General features: G+C 45.5%; 17 non-coding genes across 17 annotated transcripts; all 17 read left to right on the top strand.

The window, feature by feature from the left end:
* Positions 1–628: 628 nt before the first annotated feature.
* trnas-gcu (transfer RNA serine (anticodon GCU)) lies at positions 629–710 on the top strand. Its single transcript has one exon. It is a non-coding gene; the product is annotated as a tRNA-Ser (tRNA).
* A 600-nt stretch (positions 711–1,310) lies between these two features.
* Positions 1,311–1,382, top strand: trnac-gca (transfer RNA cysteine (anticodon GCA)). The gene has a single exon. It is a non-coding gene; the product is annotated as a tRNA-Cys (tRNA).
* Positions 1,383–1,892: 510 nt separating this feature from the next.
* trnav-cac (transfer RNA valine (anticodon CAC)) lies at positions 1,893–1,965 on the top strand. Its single transcript has one exon. It is a non-coding gene; the product is annotated as a tRNA-Val (tRNA).
* A 771-nt stretch (positions 1,966–2,736) lies between these two features.
* trnas-gcu (transfer RNA serine (anticodon GCU)) lies at positions 2,737–2,818 on the top strand. Its single transcript has one exon. It is a non-coding gene; the product is annotated as a tRNA-Ser (tRNA).
* Positions 2,819–3,418: 600 nt separating this feature from the next.
* On the top strand, positions 3,419–3,490 carry trnac-gca (transfer RNA cysteine (anticodon GCA)). The gene has a single exon. It is a non-coding gene; the product is annotated as a tRNA-Cys (tRNA).
* A 508-nt stretch (positions 3,491–3,998) lies between these two features.
* trnav-cac (transfer RNA valine (anticodon CAC)) lies at positions 3,999–4,071 on the top strand. Its single transcript has one exon. It is a non-coding gene; the product is annotated as a tRNA-Val (tRNA).
* A 771-nt stretch (positions 4,072–4,842) lies between these two features.
* On the top strand, positions 4,843–4,924 carry trnas-gcu (transfer RNA serine (anticodon GCU)). Its single transcript has one exon. It is a non-coding gene; the product is annotated as a tRNA-Ser (tRNA).
* Positions 4,925–5,524: 600 nt separating this feature from the next.
* Positions 5,525–5,596, top strand: trnac-gca (transfer RNA cysteine (anticodon GCA)). Its single transcript has one exon. It is a non-coding gene; the product is annotated as a tRNA-Cys (tRNA).
* Positions 5,597–6,104: 508 nt separating this feature from the next.
* Positions 6,105–6,177, top strand: trnav-cac (transfer RNA valine (anticodon CAC)). The gene has a single exon. It is a non-coding gene; the product is annotated as a tRNA-Val (tRNA).
* A 771-nt stretch (positions 6,178–6,948) lies between these two features.
* trnas-gcu (transfer RNA serine (anticodon GCU)) lies at positions 6,949–7,030 on the top strand. Its single transcript has one exon. It is a non-coding gene; the product is annotated as a tRNA-Ser (tRNA).
* Positions 7,031–7,630: 600 nt separating this feature from the next.
* Positions 7,631–7,702, top strand: trnac-gca (transfer RNA cysteine (anticodon GCA)). The gene has a single exon. It is a non-coding gene; the product is annotated as a tRNA-Cys (tRNA).
* Positions 7,703–8,210: 508 nt separating this feature from the next.
* trnav-cac (transfer RNA valine (anticodon CAC)) lies at positions 8,211–8,283 on the top strand. Its single transcript has one exon. It is a non-coding gene; the product is annotated as a tRNA-Val (tRNA).
* Positions 8,284–9,056: 773 nt separating this feature from the next.
* On the top strand, positions 9,057–9,138 carry trnas-gcu (transfer RNA serine (anticodon GCU)). Its single transcript has one exon. It is a non-coding gene; the product is annotated as a tRNA-Ser (tRNA).
* Positions 9,139–9,738: 600 nt separating this feature from the next.
* On the top strand, positions 9,739–9,810 carry trnac-gca (transfer RNA cysteine (anticodon GCA)). The gene has a single exon. It is a non-coding gene; the product is annotated as a tRNA-Cys (tRNA).
* Positions 9,811–10,318: 508 nt separating this feature from the next.
* On the top strand, positions 10,319–10,391 carry trnav-cac (transfer RNA valine (anticodon CAC)). Its single transcript has one exon. It is a non-coding gene; the product is annotated as a tRNA-Val (tRNA).
* A 771-nt stretch (positions 10,392–11,162) lies between these two features.
* trnas-gcu (transfer RNA serine (anticodon GCU)) lies at positions 11,163–11,244 on the top strand. Its single transcript has one exon. It is a non-coding gene; the product is annotated as a tRNA-Ser (tRNA).
* Positions 11,245–11,844: 600 nt separating this feature from the next.
* Positions 11,845–11,916, top strand: trnac-gca (transfer RNA cysteine (anticodon GCA)). Its single transcript has one exon. It is a non-coding gene; the product is annotated as a tRNA-Cys (tRNA).
* Positions 11,917–12,235: the final 319 nt, after the last annotated feature.

Below are 12,235 nucleotides of genomic sequence, written 5' to 3' on the forward strand. Positions count from 1 at the left end.
AAGCATTGCCCCTTTGGGGAGTGTTGCACAGAAAGAGAAAATGTGTGGCCGAATCAATCAAAACAACCGAAGAATCCAAATGAGCAGGTTTCTATGGTGTAGTGGTTAACACGCTCGCCTCACACGCGAAAGGTTCTCGGTTCCTCTGAAATAAACGCTTTGTTAGAGATGTGAAAGGGTTTAAGCCACATTGATTTAATTACGTGAACAGTTAAATCAGTTTGCGAACCCGATCGTCGGTTTGTGAGAGTTAAACTTACGGCGGGTGAGGGTTTTAAAGTTCAGTCTACATTACCCAGCAATTTAGGCCAACGAAAACCTCTTGTTCCCTTTACGTAAAGTCTTGAATGGTTTTCGCCTGTTTCATGTTGAAATCTGTTGAAAACAATTTTGAAAAAAAACCCTATCATTTAAAGGTCAGTCCTTTTTATGATTTCTAAACATGTCTAAGGCGATGGATTGCTAATCCACAGTTCTCTTAACGCCTTTAACTTCCATTAGGCTGATATGAACGCTTTCTAAAAGATAGCATTTCATTACCTCAACAGTTGATTCAACTTGACACAAGCTGCTATGTACTTGCTGGTCGGTTAGGATTAGGGAAATGCCCAAAGGATGCGGTTCCAAGGACGAGGTGGCCGAGTGGTTAAGGCGATGGACTGCTAATCCATTGTGCTCTGCACGCGTGGGTTCGAATCCCATCCTCGTCGTTTGTCGTTACCTTTGAACTGCAACTGCAACCAAGGCGTATAAGCCACAATTTCAAGCCCTCCTGCAAAAAACATGTAATGCTGGAGGCCAAAACTTTTGCGTGAAGCAGAACTCTGTCGACTGACTCCAGTGATCCGGGTTCAAACGTGGTGGAACTTTCTCAAATAACTCTTCCAGTTTACTGCATGACATTATACGGCAAGCTGTGGCAAGATACTAATAACTTCAAGGCTGTTACTGTTAGCACTCTGCATTTTGAATCCAGATTCTCAGGGGGCACTTGAGTGTTTTCAGACTCTAAAGTCCATCCTACGTGCCTACTGTCTAGAAAGTGGTAAAGACTAGGTTGAGGGGTTGCCTTTGTTGATGTTCAGTGTAAGTGGAACAGTACAGTACAGGAATCATAACAACTGGAAACATAAGCAGAATGGTTGAAAGCATACGTTGTCTCTACCACAATTTGTATAGGTCAGTGCTAGAGCATTTAACAGCAGATAGAGACGTCCCACGTTCACTTGGACATTCTCACGATGGCTTTAATTGCTGCGACGTACAACACGTGAAGCTTTTTCAATTCTTCAGCGTGGTGTTGGTTTCACGGGGGTATAGCTCAGTGGTAGAGCATTTGACTGCAGATCAAGAGGTCCCCGGTTCAAATCCGGGTGCCCCCTTGGAAAAAGCCCACATGCTTGCAGCGGTAGGTCGGCGTGCTAATGTTTCTGACGCAAAGTTCGTCCTGGAACCTTGTAACGCAGGTGTAGGCAACGTCATTCCTGGAGTGCCGCATTCCTGCAGAATTTATCTTCAGCTCTTATCGTAGCTCTGTGGCTAATTAAGGTCTAAAGGGTCGGCTGAAAACTACAAAACTAGGTTTTATCAGGGTTGGAAATAAAATCTGCAGTACTGCAGCATTACAGGGCCGACGTTGCCCACCACGGTTGTAACGCTAAAGCCGGACATACACTGTGGGATTTCAGCACAATCGTGGCTAAATGCCAACGTACAAGGGTTGCCTGTTTCAAAAGAAACATACATGCATTCCCAGCAAATGCGTCGCCTTTCTCATACAGTATGTGCGGTTACTTTAAACGACCGTTAGGGGTTTTCCCTTTAAAATGTGTGGCGTACAGAGAAAATATGTGGCAGAATCTGTTCAAACAACCAGGGACCGTGAGAGGCAGGTTTCTGTAGTGTAGTGGTTATCACGTTCGCCTCACACGCGAAAGGTCCTCGGTTCGAAACCGAGCAGAAACAGCACGTGCCTTTTGATACAAAGCCAGGTCAAACTTCTTTCGTGATGCACTTTACCGCTTGTGCCATGAAGCACTTTCAAAGTTACACACAGTGGTAGGTTTCCGCCTCACACGCGACAGGTGGCCTGCTCGCAAGTGTGCGAAAAGCATTGCCCCTTTGGGGAGTGTTGCACAGAAAGAGAAAATGTGTGGCCGAATCAATCAAAACAACCGAAGAATCCAAATGAGCAGGTTTCTATGGTGTAGTGGTTAACACGCTCGCCTCACACGCGAAAGGTTCTCGGTTCCTCTGAAATAAACGCTTTGTTAGAGATGTGAAAGGGTTTAAGCCACATTGATTTAATTACGTGAACAGTTAAATCAGTTTGCGAACCCGATCGTCGGTTTGTGAGAGTTAAACTTACGGCGGGTGAGGGTTTTAAAGTTCAGTCTACATTACCCAGCAATTTAGGCCAACGAAAACCTCTTGTTCCCTTTACGTAAAGTCTTGAATGGTTTTCGCCTGTTTCATGTTGAAATCTGTTGAAAACAATTTTGAAAAAAACCCCTATCATTTAAAGGTCAGTCCTTTTTATGATTTCTAAACATGTCTAAGGCGATGGATTGCTAATCCACAGTTCTCTTAACGCCTTTACCTTCCATTAGGCTGATATGAACGCTTTCTAAAAGATAGCATTTCATTACCTCAACAGTTGATTCAACTTGACACAAGCTGCTATGTACTTGCTGGTCGGTTAGGATTAGGGAAATGCCCAAAGGAAGCGGTTCCAAGGACGAGGTGGCCGAGTGGTTAAGGCGATGGACTGCTAATCCATTGTGCTCTGCACGCGTGGGTTCGAATCCCATCCTCGTCGTTTGTCGTTACCTTTGAACTGCAACTGCAACCAAGGCGTATGAGCCACAATTTCAAGCCCTCCTGCAAAAAACATGTAATGCTGGAGGCCAAAACTTTTGCCTGAAGCAGAACTCTGTCGGCTGACTCCAGTGATCCGGGTTCAAACGTGGTGGAACTTTCTGAAATAACTCTTCCGGTTTACTGCATGACATTATACGGCAAGCGGTGGCAAGATACTAATAACTTCAAGGCTGTTACTGTTAGCACTCTGCATTTTGAATCCAGATTCTCAGGGGGCACTTGAGTGTTTTCAGACTCTAAAGTCCATCCTACGTGCCTACTGTCTAGAAAGTGGTAAAGACTAGGTTGAGGGGTTGCCTTTGTTGATGTTCAGTGTAAGTGGAACAGTACAGTACAGGAATCATAACAACTGGAAACATAAGCAGAATGGTTGAAAGCATACGTTGTCTCTACCACAATTTGTATAGGTCAGTGCTAGAGCATTTAACAGCAGATAGAGACGTCCCACGTTCACTTGGACATTCTCACGATGGCTTTAATTGCTGCGACGTACAACACGTGAAGCTTTTTCAATTCTTCAGCGTGGGGTTGGTTTCACGGGGGTATAGCTCAGTGGTAGAGCATTTGACTGCAGATCAAGAGGTCCCCGGTTCAAATCCGGGTGCCCCCTTGGAAAAAGCCCACATGCTTGCAGCGGTAGGTTGCAGCTAATGTTTCTGACGCAAAGTTCGTCCTGGAACCTTCTAACGCAGGTGTAGGCAACGTCATTCCTGAAGTGCCGCATTCCTGCAGAATTTATCTTCAGCTCTTATCGTAGCACTGTGGCTAATTAAGGTCTAAAGGGTCGGCTGAATACTACAAAACTAGGTTTTATCAGGGTTGGAAATAAAATCTGCAGTACTGCAGCATTACAGGGCCGACGTTGCCCACCACGGTTGTAACGCTAAAGCCGGACATACACTGTGGGATTTCAGCACAATCGTGGCTAAATGCCAACGTACAAGGGTTGCCTGTTTCAAAAGAAACATACATGCATTCCCAGCAAATGCGTCGCCTTTCTCATACAGTATGTGCGGTTACTTTAAACGACCGTTAGGGGTTTTCCCTTTAAAATGTGTGGCGTACAGAGAAAATATGTGGCAGAATCTGTTCAAACAACCAGGGACCGTGAGAGGCAGGTTTCTGTAGTGTAGTGGTTATCACGTTCGCCTCACACGCGAAAGGTCCTCGGTTCGAAACCGAGCAGAAACAGCACGTGCCTTTTGATACAAAGCCAGGTCAAACTTCTTTCGTGATGCACTTTACCGCTTGTGCCATGAAGCACTTTCAAAGTTACACACAGTGGTAGGTTTCCGCCTCACACGCGACAGGTGGCCTGCTCGCAAGTGTGCGAAAAGCATTGCCCCTTTGGGGAGTGTTGCACAGAAAGAGAAAATGTGTGGCCGAATCAATCAAAACAACCGAAGAATCCAAATGAGCAGGTTTCTATGGTGTAGTGGTTAACACGCTCGCCTCACACGCGAAAGGTTCTCGGTTCCTCTGAAATAAACGCTTTGTTAGAGATGTGAAAGGGTTTAAGCCACATTGATTTAATTACGTGAACAGTTAAATCAGTTTGCGAACCCGATCGTCGGTTTGTGAGAGTTAAACTTACGGCGGGTGAGGGTTTTAAAGTTCAGTCTACATTACCCAGCAATTTAGGCCAACGAAAACCTCTTGTTCCCTTTACGTAAAGTCTTGAATGGTTTTCGCCTGTTTCATGTTGAAATCTGTTGAAAACAATTTTGAAAAAAACCCCTATCATTTAAAGGTCAGTCCTTTTTATGATTTCTAAACATGTCTAAGGCGATGGATTGCTAATCCACAGTTCTCTTAACGCCTTTACCTTCCATTAGGCTGATATGAACGCTTTCTAAAAGATAGCATTTCATTACCTCAACAGTTGATTCAACTTGACACAAGCTGCTATGTACTTGCTGGTCGGTTAGGATTAGGGAAATGCCCAAAGGAAGCGGTTCCAAGGACGAGGTGGCCGAGTGGTTAAGGCGATGGACTGCTAATCCATTGTGCTCTGCACGCGTGGGTTCGAATCCCATCCTCGTCGTTTGTCGTTACCTTTGAACCGCAACTGCAACCAAGGCGTATGAGCCACAATTTCAAGCCCTCCTGCAAAAAAAGTGTAATGCTGGAGGCCAAAACTTTTGCCTGAAGCAGAACTCTGTCGGCTGACTCCAGTGATCCGGGTTCAAACGTGGTGGAACTTTCTGAAATAACTCTTCCGGTTTACTGCATGACATTATACGGCAAGCGGTGGCAAGATACTAATAACTTCAAGGCTGTTACTGTTAGCACTCTGCATTTTGAATCCAGATTCTCAGGGGGCACTTGAGTGTTTTCAGACTCTAAAGTCCATCCTACGTGCCTACTGTCTAGAAAGTGGTAAAGACTAGGTTGAGGGGTTGCCTTTGTTGATGTTCAGTGTAAGTGGAACAGTACAGTACAGGAATCATAACAACTGGAAACATAAGCAGAATGGTTGAAAGCATACGTTGTCTCTACCACAATTTGTATAGGTCAGTGCTAGAGCATTTAACAGCAGATAGAGACGTCCCACGTTCACTTGGACATTCTCACGATGGCTTTAATTGCTGCGACGTACAACACGTGAAGCTTTTTCAATTCTTCAGCGTGGGGTTGGTTTCACGGGGGTATAGCTCAGTGGTAGAGCATTTGACTGCAGATCAAGAGGTCCCCGGTTCAAATCCGGGTGCCCCCTTGGAAAAAGCCCACATGCTTGCAGCGGTAGGTTGCAGCTAATGTTTCTGACGCAAAGTTCGTCCTGGAACCTTCTAACGCAGGTGTAGGCAACGTCATTCCTGAAGTGCCGCATTCCTGCAGAATTTATCTTCAGCTCTTATCGTAGCACTGTGGCTAATTAAGGTCTAAAGGGTCGGCTGAATACTACAAAACTAGGTTTTATCAGGGTTGGAAATAAAATCTGCAGTACTGCAGCATTACAGGGCCGACGTTGCCCACCACGGTTGTAACGCTAAAGCCGGACATACACTGTGGGATTTCAGCACAATCGTGGCTAAATGCCAACGTACAAGGGTTGCCTGTTTCAAAAGAAACATACATGCATTCCCAGCAAATGCGTCGCCTTTCTCATACAGTATGTGCGGTTACTTTAAACGACCGTTAGGGGTTTTCCCTTTAAAATGTGTGGCGTACAGAGAAAATATGTGGCAGAATCTGTTCAAACAACCAGGGACCGTGAGAGGCAGGTTTCTGTAGTGTAGTGGTTATCACGTTCGCCTCACACGCGAAAGGTCCTCGGTTCGAAACCGAGCAGAAACAGCACGTGCCTTTTGATACAAAGCCAGGTCAAACTTCTTTCGTGATGCACTTTACCGCTTGTGCCATGAAGCACTTTCAAAGTTACACACAGTGGTAGGTTTCCGCCTCACACGCGACAGGTGGCCTGCTCGCAAGTGTGCGAAAAGCATTGCCCCTTTGGGGAGTGTTGCACAGAAAGAGAAAATGTGTGGCCGAATCAATCAAAACAACCGAAGAATCCAAATGAGCAGGTTTCTATGGTGTAGTGGTTAACACGCTCGCCTCACACGCGAAAGGTTCTCGGTTCCTCTGAAATAAACGCTTTGTTAGAGATGTGAAAGGGTTTAAGCCACATTGATTTAATTACGTGAACAGTTAAATCAGTTTGCGAACCCGATCGTCGGTTTGTGAGAGTTAAACTTACGGCGGGTGAGGGTTTTAAAGTTCAGTCTACATTACCCAGCAATTTAGGCCAACGAAAACCTCTTGTTCCCTTTACGTAAAGTCTTGAATGGTTTTCGCCTGTTTCATGTTGAAATCTGTTGAAAACAATTTTGAAAAAAACCCCTATCATTTGAAGGTCAGCCCTTTTTATGATTTCTAAACATGTCTAAGGCGATGGATTGCTAATCCACAGTTCTCTTAACGCCTTTACCTTCCATTAGGCTGATATGAACGCTTTCTAAAAGATAGCATTTCATTACCTCAACAGTTGATTCAACTTGACACAAGCTGCTATGTACTTGCTGGTCGGTTAGGATTAGGGAAATGCCCAAAGGAAGCGGTTCCAAGGACGAGGTGGCCGAGTGGTTAAGGCGATGGACTGCTAATCCATTGTGCTCTGCACGCGTGGGTTCGAATCCCATCCTCGTCGTTTGTCGTTACCTTTGAACCGCAACTGCAACCAAGGCGTATGAGCCACAATTTCAAGCCCTCCTGCAAAAAAAGTGTAATGCTGGAGGCCAAAACTTTTGCCTGAAGCAGAACTCTGTCGGCTGACTCCAGTGATCCGGGTTCAAACGTGGTGGAACTTTCTGAAATAACTCTTCCGGTTTACTGCATGACATTATACGGCAAGCGGTGGCAAGATACTAATAACTTCAAGGCTGTTACTGTTAGCACTCTGCATTTTGAATCCAGATTCTCAGGGGGCACTTGAGTGTTTTCAGACTCTAAAGTCCATCCTACGTGCCTACTGTCTAGAAAGTGGTAAAGACTAGGTTGAGGGGTTGCCTTTGTTGATGTTCAGTGTAAGTGGAACAGTACAGTACAGGAATCATAACAACTGGAAACATAAGCAGAATGGTTGAAAGCATACGTTGTCTCTACCACAATTTGTATAGGTCAGTGCTAGAGCATTTAACAGCAGATAGAGACGTCCCACGTTCACTTGGACATTCTCACGATGGCTTTAATTGCTGCGACGTACAACACGTGAAGCTTTTTCAATTCTTCAGCGTGGGGTTGGTTTCACGGGGGTATAGCTCAGTGGTAGAGCATTTGACTGCAGATCAAGAGGTCCCCGGTTCAAATCCGGGTGCCCCCTTGGAAAAAGCCCACATGCTTGCAGCGGTAGGTTGCAGCTAATGTTTCTGACGCAAAGTTCGTCCTGGAACCTTCTAACGCAGGTGTAGGCAACGTCATTCCTGAAGTGCCGCATTCCTGCAGAATTTATCTTCAGCTCTTATCGTAGCACTGTGGCTAATTAAGGTCTAAAGGGTCGGCTGAATACTACAAAACTAGGTTTTATCAGGGTTGGAAATAAAATCTGCAGTACTGCAGCATTACAGGGCCGACGTTGCCCACCACGGTTGTAACGCTAAAGCCGGACATACACTGTGGGATTTCAGCACAATCGTGGCTAAATGCCAACGTACAAGGGTTGCCTGTTTCAAAAGAAACATACATGCATTCCCAGCAAATGCGTCGCCTTTCTCATACAGTATGTGCGGTTACTTTAAACGACCGTTAGGGGTTTTCCCTTTAAAATGTGTGGCGTACAGAGAAAATATGTGGCAGAATCTGTTCAAACAACCAGGGACCGTGAGAGGCAGGTTTCTGTAGTGTAGTGGTTATCACGTTCGCCTCACACGCGAAAGGTCCTCGGTTCGAAACCGAGCAGAAACAGCACGTGCCTTTTGATACAAAGCCAGGTCAAACTTCTTTCGTGATGCACTTTACCGCTTGTGCCATGAAGCACTTTCAAAGTTACACACAGTGGTAGGTTTCCGCCTCACACGCGACAGGTGGCCTGCTCGCAAGTGTGCGAAAAGCATTGCCCCTTTGGGGAGTGTTGCACAGAAAGAGAAAATGTGTGGCCGAATCAATCAAAACAACCGAAGAATCCAAATGAGCAGGTTTCTATGGTGTAGTGGTTAACACGCTCGCCTCACACGCGAAAGGTTCTCGGTTCCTCTGAAATAAACGCTTTGTTAGAGATGTGAAAGGGTTTAAGCCACATTGATTTAATTACGTGAACAGTTAAATCAGTTTGCGAACCCGATCGTCGGTTTGTGAGAGTTAAACTTACGGCGGGTGAGGGTTTTAAAGTTCAGTCTACATTACCCAGCAATTTAGGCCAACGAAAACCTCTTGTTCCCTTTACGTAAAGTCTTGAATGGTTTTCGCCTGTTTCATGTTGAAATCTGTTGAAAACAATTTTGAAAAAAAAACCCCTATCATTTAAAGGTCAGTCCTTTTTATGATTTCTAAACATGTCTAAGGCGATGGATTGCTAATCCACAGTTCTCTTAACGCCTTTACCTTCCATTAGGCTGATATGAACGCTTTCTAAAAGATAGCATTTCATTACCTCAACAGTTGATTCAACTTGACACAAGCTGCTATGTACTTGCTGGTCGGTTAGGATTAGGGAAATGCCCAAAGGAAGCGGTTCCAAGGACGAGGTGGCCGAGTGGTTAAGGCGATGGACTGCTAATCCATTGTGCTCTGCACGCGTGGGTTCGAATCCCATCCTCGTCGTTTGTCGTTACCTTTGAACCGCAACTGCAACCAAGGCGTATGAGCCACAATTTCAAGCCCTCCTGCAAAAAAAGTGTAATGCTGGAGGCCAAAACTTTTGCCTGAAGCAGAACTCTGTCGGCTGACTCCAGTGATCCGGGTTCAAACGTGGTGGAACTTTCTGAAATAACTCTTCCGGTTTACTGCATGACATTATACGGCAAGCGGTGGCAAGATACTAATAACTTCAAGGCTGTTACTGTTAGCACTCTGCATTTTGAATCCAGATTCTCAGGGGGCACTTGAGTGTTTTCAGACTCTAAAGTCCATCCTACGTGCCTACTGTCTAGAAAGTGGTAAAGACTAGGTTGAGGGGTTGCCTTTGTTGATGTTCAGTGTAAGTGGAACAGTACAGTACAGGAATCATAACAACTGGAAACATAAGCAGAATGGTTGAAAGCATACGTTGTCTCTACCACAATTTGTATAGGTCAGTGCTAGAGCATTTAACAGCAGATAGAGACGTCCCACGTTCACTTGGACATTCTCACGATGGCTTTAATTGCTGCGACGTACAACACGTGAAGCTTTTTCAATTCTTCAGCGTGGGGTTGGTTTCACGGGGGTATAGCTCAGTGGTAGAGCATTTGACTGCAGATCAAGAGGTCCCCGGTTCAAATCCGGGTGCCCCCTTGGAAAAAGCCCACATGCTTGCAGCGGTAGGTTGCAGCTAATGTTTCTGACGCAAAGTTCGTCCTGGAACCTTCTAACGCAGGTGTAGGCAACGTCATTCCTGAAGTGCCGCATTCCTGCAGAATTTATCTTCAGCTCTTATCGTAGCACTGTGGCTAATTAAGGTCTAAAGGGTCGGCTGAATACTACAAAACTAGGTTTTATCAGGGTTGGAAATAAAATCTGCAGTACTGCAGCATTACAGGGCCGACGTTGCCCACCACGGTTGTAACGCTAAAGCCGGACATACACTGTGGGATTTCAGCACAATCGTGGCTAAATGCCAACGTACAAGGGTTGCCTGTTTCAAAAGAAACATACATGCATTCCCAGCAAATGCGTCGCCTTTCTCATACAGTATGTGCGGTTACTTTAAACGACCGTTAGGGGTTTTCCCTTTAAAATGTGTGGCGTACAGAGAAAATATGTGGCAGAATCTGTTCAAACAACCAGGGACCGTGAGAGGCAGGTTTCTGTAGTGTAGTGGTTATCACGTTCGCCTCACACGCGAAAGGTCCTCGGTTCGAAACCGAGCAGAAACAGCACGTGCCTTTTGATACAAAGCCAGGTCAAACTTCTTTCGTGATGCACTTTACCGCTTGTGCCATGAAGCACTTTCAAAGTTACACACAGTGGTAGGTTTCCGCCTCACACGCGACAGGTGGCCTGCTCGCAAGTGTGCGAAAAGCATTGCCCCTTTGGGGAGTGTTGCACAGAAAGAGAAAATGTGTGGCCGAATCAATCAAAACAACCGAAGAATCCAAATGAGCAGGTTTCTATGGTGTAGTGGTTAACACGCTCGCCTCACACGCGAAAGGTTCTCGGTTCCTCTGAAATAAACGCTTTGTTAGAGATGTGAAAGGGTTTAAGCCACATTGATTTAATTACGTGAACAGTTAAATCAGTTTGCGAACCCGATCGTCGGTTTGTGAGAGTTAAACTTACGGCGGGTGAGGGTTTTAAAGTTCAGTCTACATTACCCAGCAATTTAGGCCAACGAAAACCTCTTGTTCCCTTTACGTAAAGTCTTGAATGGTTTTCGCCTGTTTCATGTTGAAATCTGTTGAAAACAATTTTGAAAAAAAACCCTATCATTTAAAGGTCAGTCCTTTTTATGATTTCTAAACATGTCTAAGGCGATGGATTGCTAATCCACAGTTCTCTTAACGCCTTTACCTTCCATTAGGCTGATATGAACGCTTTCTAAAAGATAGCATTTCATTACCTCAACAGTTGATTCAACTTGACACAAGCTGCTATGTACTTGCTGGTCGGTTAGGATTAGGGAAATGCCCAAAGGAAGCGGTTCCAAGGACGAGGTGGCCGAGTGGTTAAGGCGATGGACTGCTAATCCATTGTGCTCTGCACGCGTGGGTTCGAATCCCATCCTCGTCGTTTGTCGTTACCTTTGAACCGCAACTGCAACCAAGGCGTATGAGCCACAATTTCAAGCCCTCCTGCAAAAAAAGTGTAATGCTGGAGGCCAAAACTTTTGCCTGAAGCAGAACTCTGTCGGCTGACTCCAGTGATCCGGGTTCAAACGTGGTGGAACTTTCTGAAATAACTCTTCCGGTTTACTGCATGACATTATACGGCAAGCGGTGGCAAGATACTAATAACTTCAAGGCTGTTACTGTTAGCACTCTGCATTTTGAATCCAGATTCTCAGGGGGCACTTGAGTGTTTTCAGACTCTAAAGTCCATCCTACGTGCCTACTGTCTAGAAAGTGGTAAAGACTAGGTTGAGGGGTTGCCTTTGTTGATGTTCAGTGTAAGTGGAACAGTACAGTACAGGAATCATAACAACTGGAAACATAAGCAGAATGGTTGAAAGCATACGTTGTCTCTACCACAATTTGTATAGGTCAGTGCTAGAGCATTTAACAGCAGATAGAGACGTCCCACGTTCACTTGGACATTCTCACGATGGCTTTAATTGCTGCGACGTACAACACGTGAAGCTTTTTCAATTCTTCAGCGTGGGGTTGGTTTCACGGGGGTATAGCTCAGTGGTAGAGCATTTGACTGCAGATCAAGAGGTCCCCGGTTCAAATCCGGGTGCCCCCTTGGAAAAAGCCCACATGCTTGCAGCGGTAGGTTGCAGCTAATGTTTCTGACGCAAAGTTCGTCCTGGAACCTTCTAACGCAGGTGTAGGCAACGTCATTCCTGAAGTGCCGCATTCCTGCAGAATTTATCTTCAGCTCTTATCGTAGCACTGTGGCTAATTAAGGTCTAAAGGGTCGGCTGAATACTACAAAACTAGGTTTTATCAGGGTTGGAAATAAAATCTGCAGTACTGCAGCATTACAGGGCCGACGTTGCCCACCACGGTTGTAACGCTAAAGCCGGACATACACTGTGGGATTTCAGCACAATCGTGGCTAA

The sequence above is a fragment of the Misgurnus anguillicaudatus genome, chromosome 6 (genome assembly GCF_027580225.2).
Source record: "Misgurnus anguillicaudatus chromosome 6, ASM2758022v2, whole genome shotgun sequence".
NCBI lineage: Eukaryota > Metazoa > Chordata > Actinopteri > Cypriniformes > Cobitidae > Misgurnus > Misgurnus anguillicaudatus.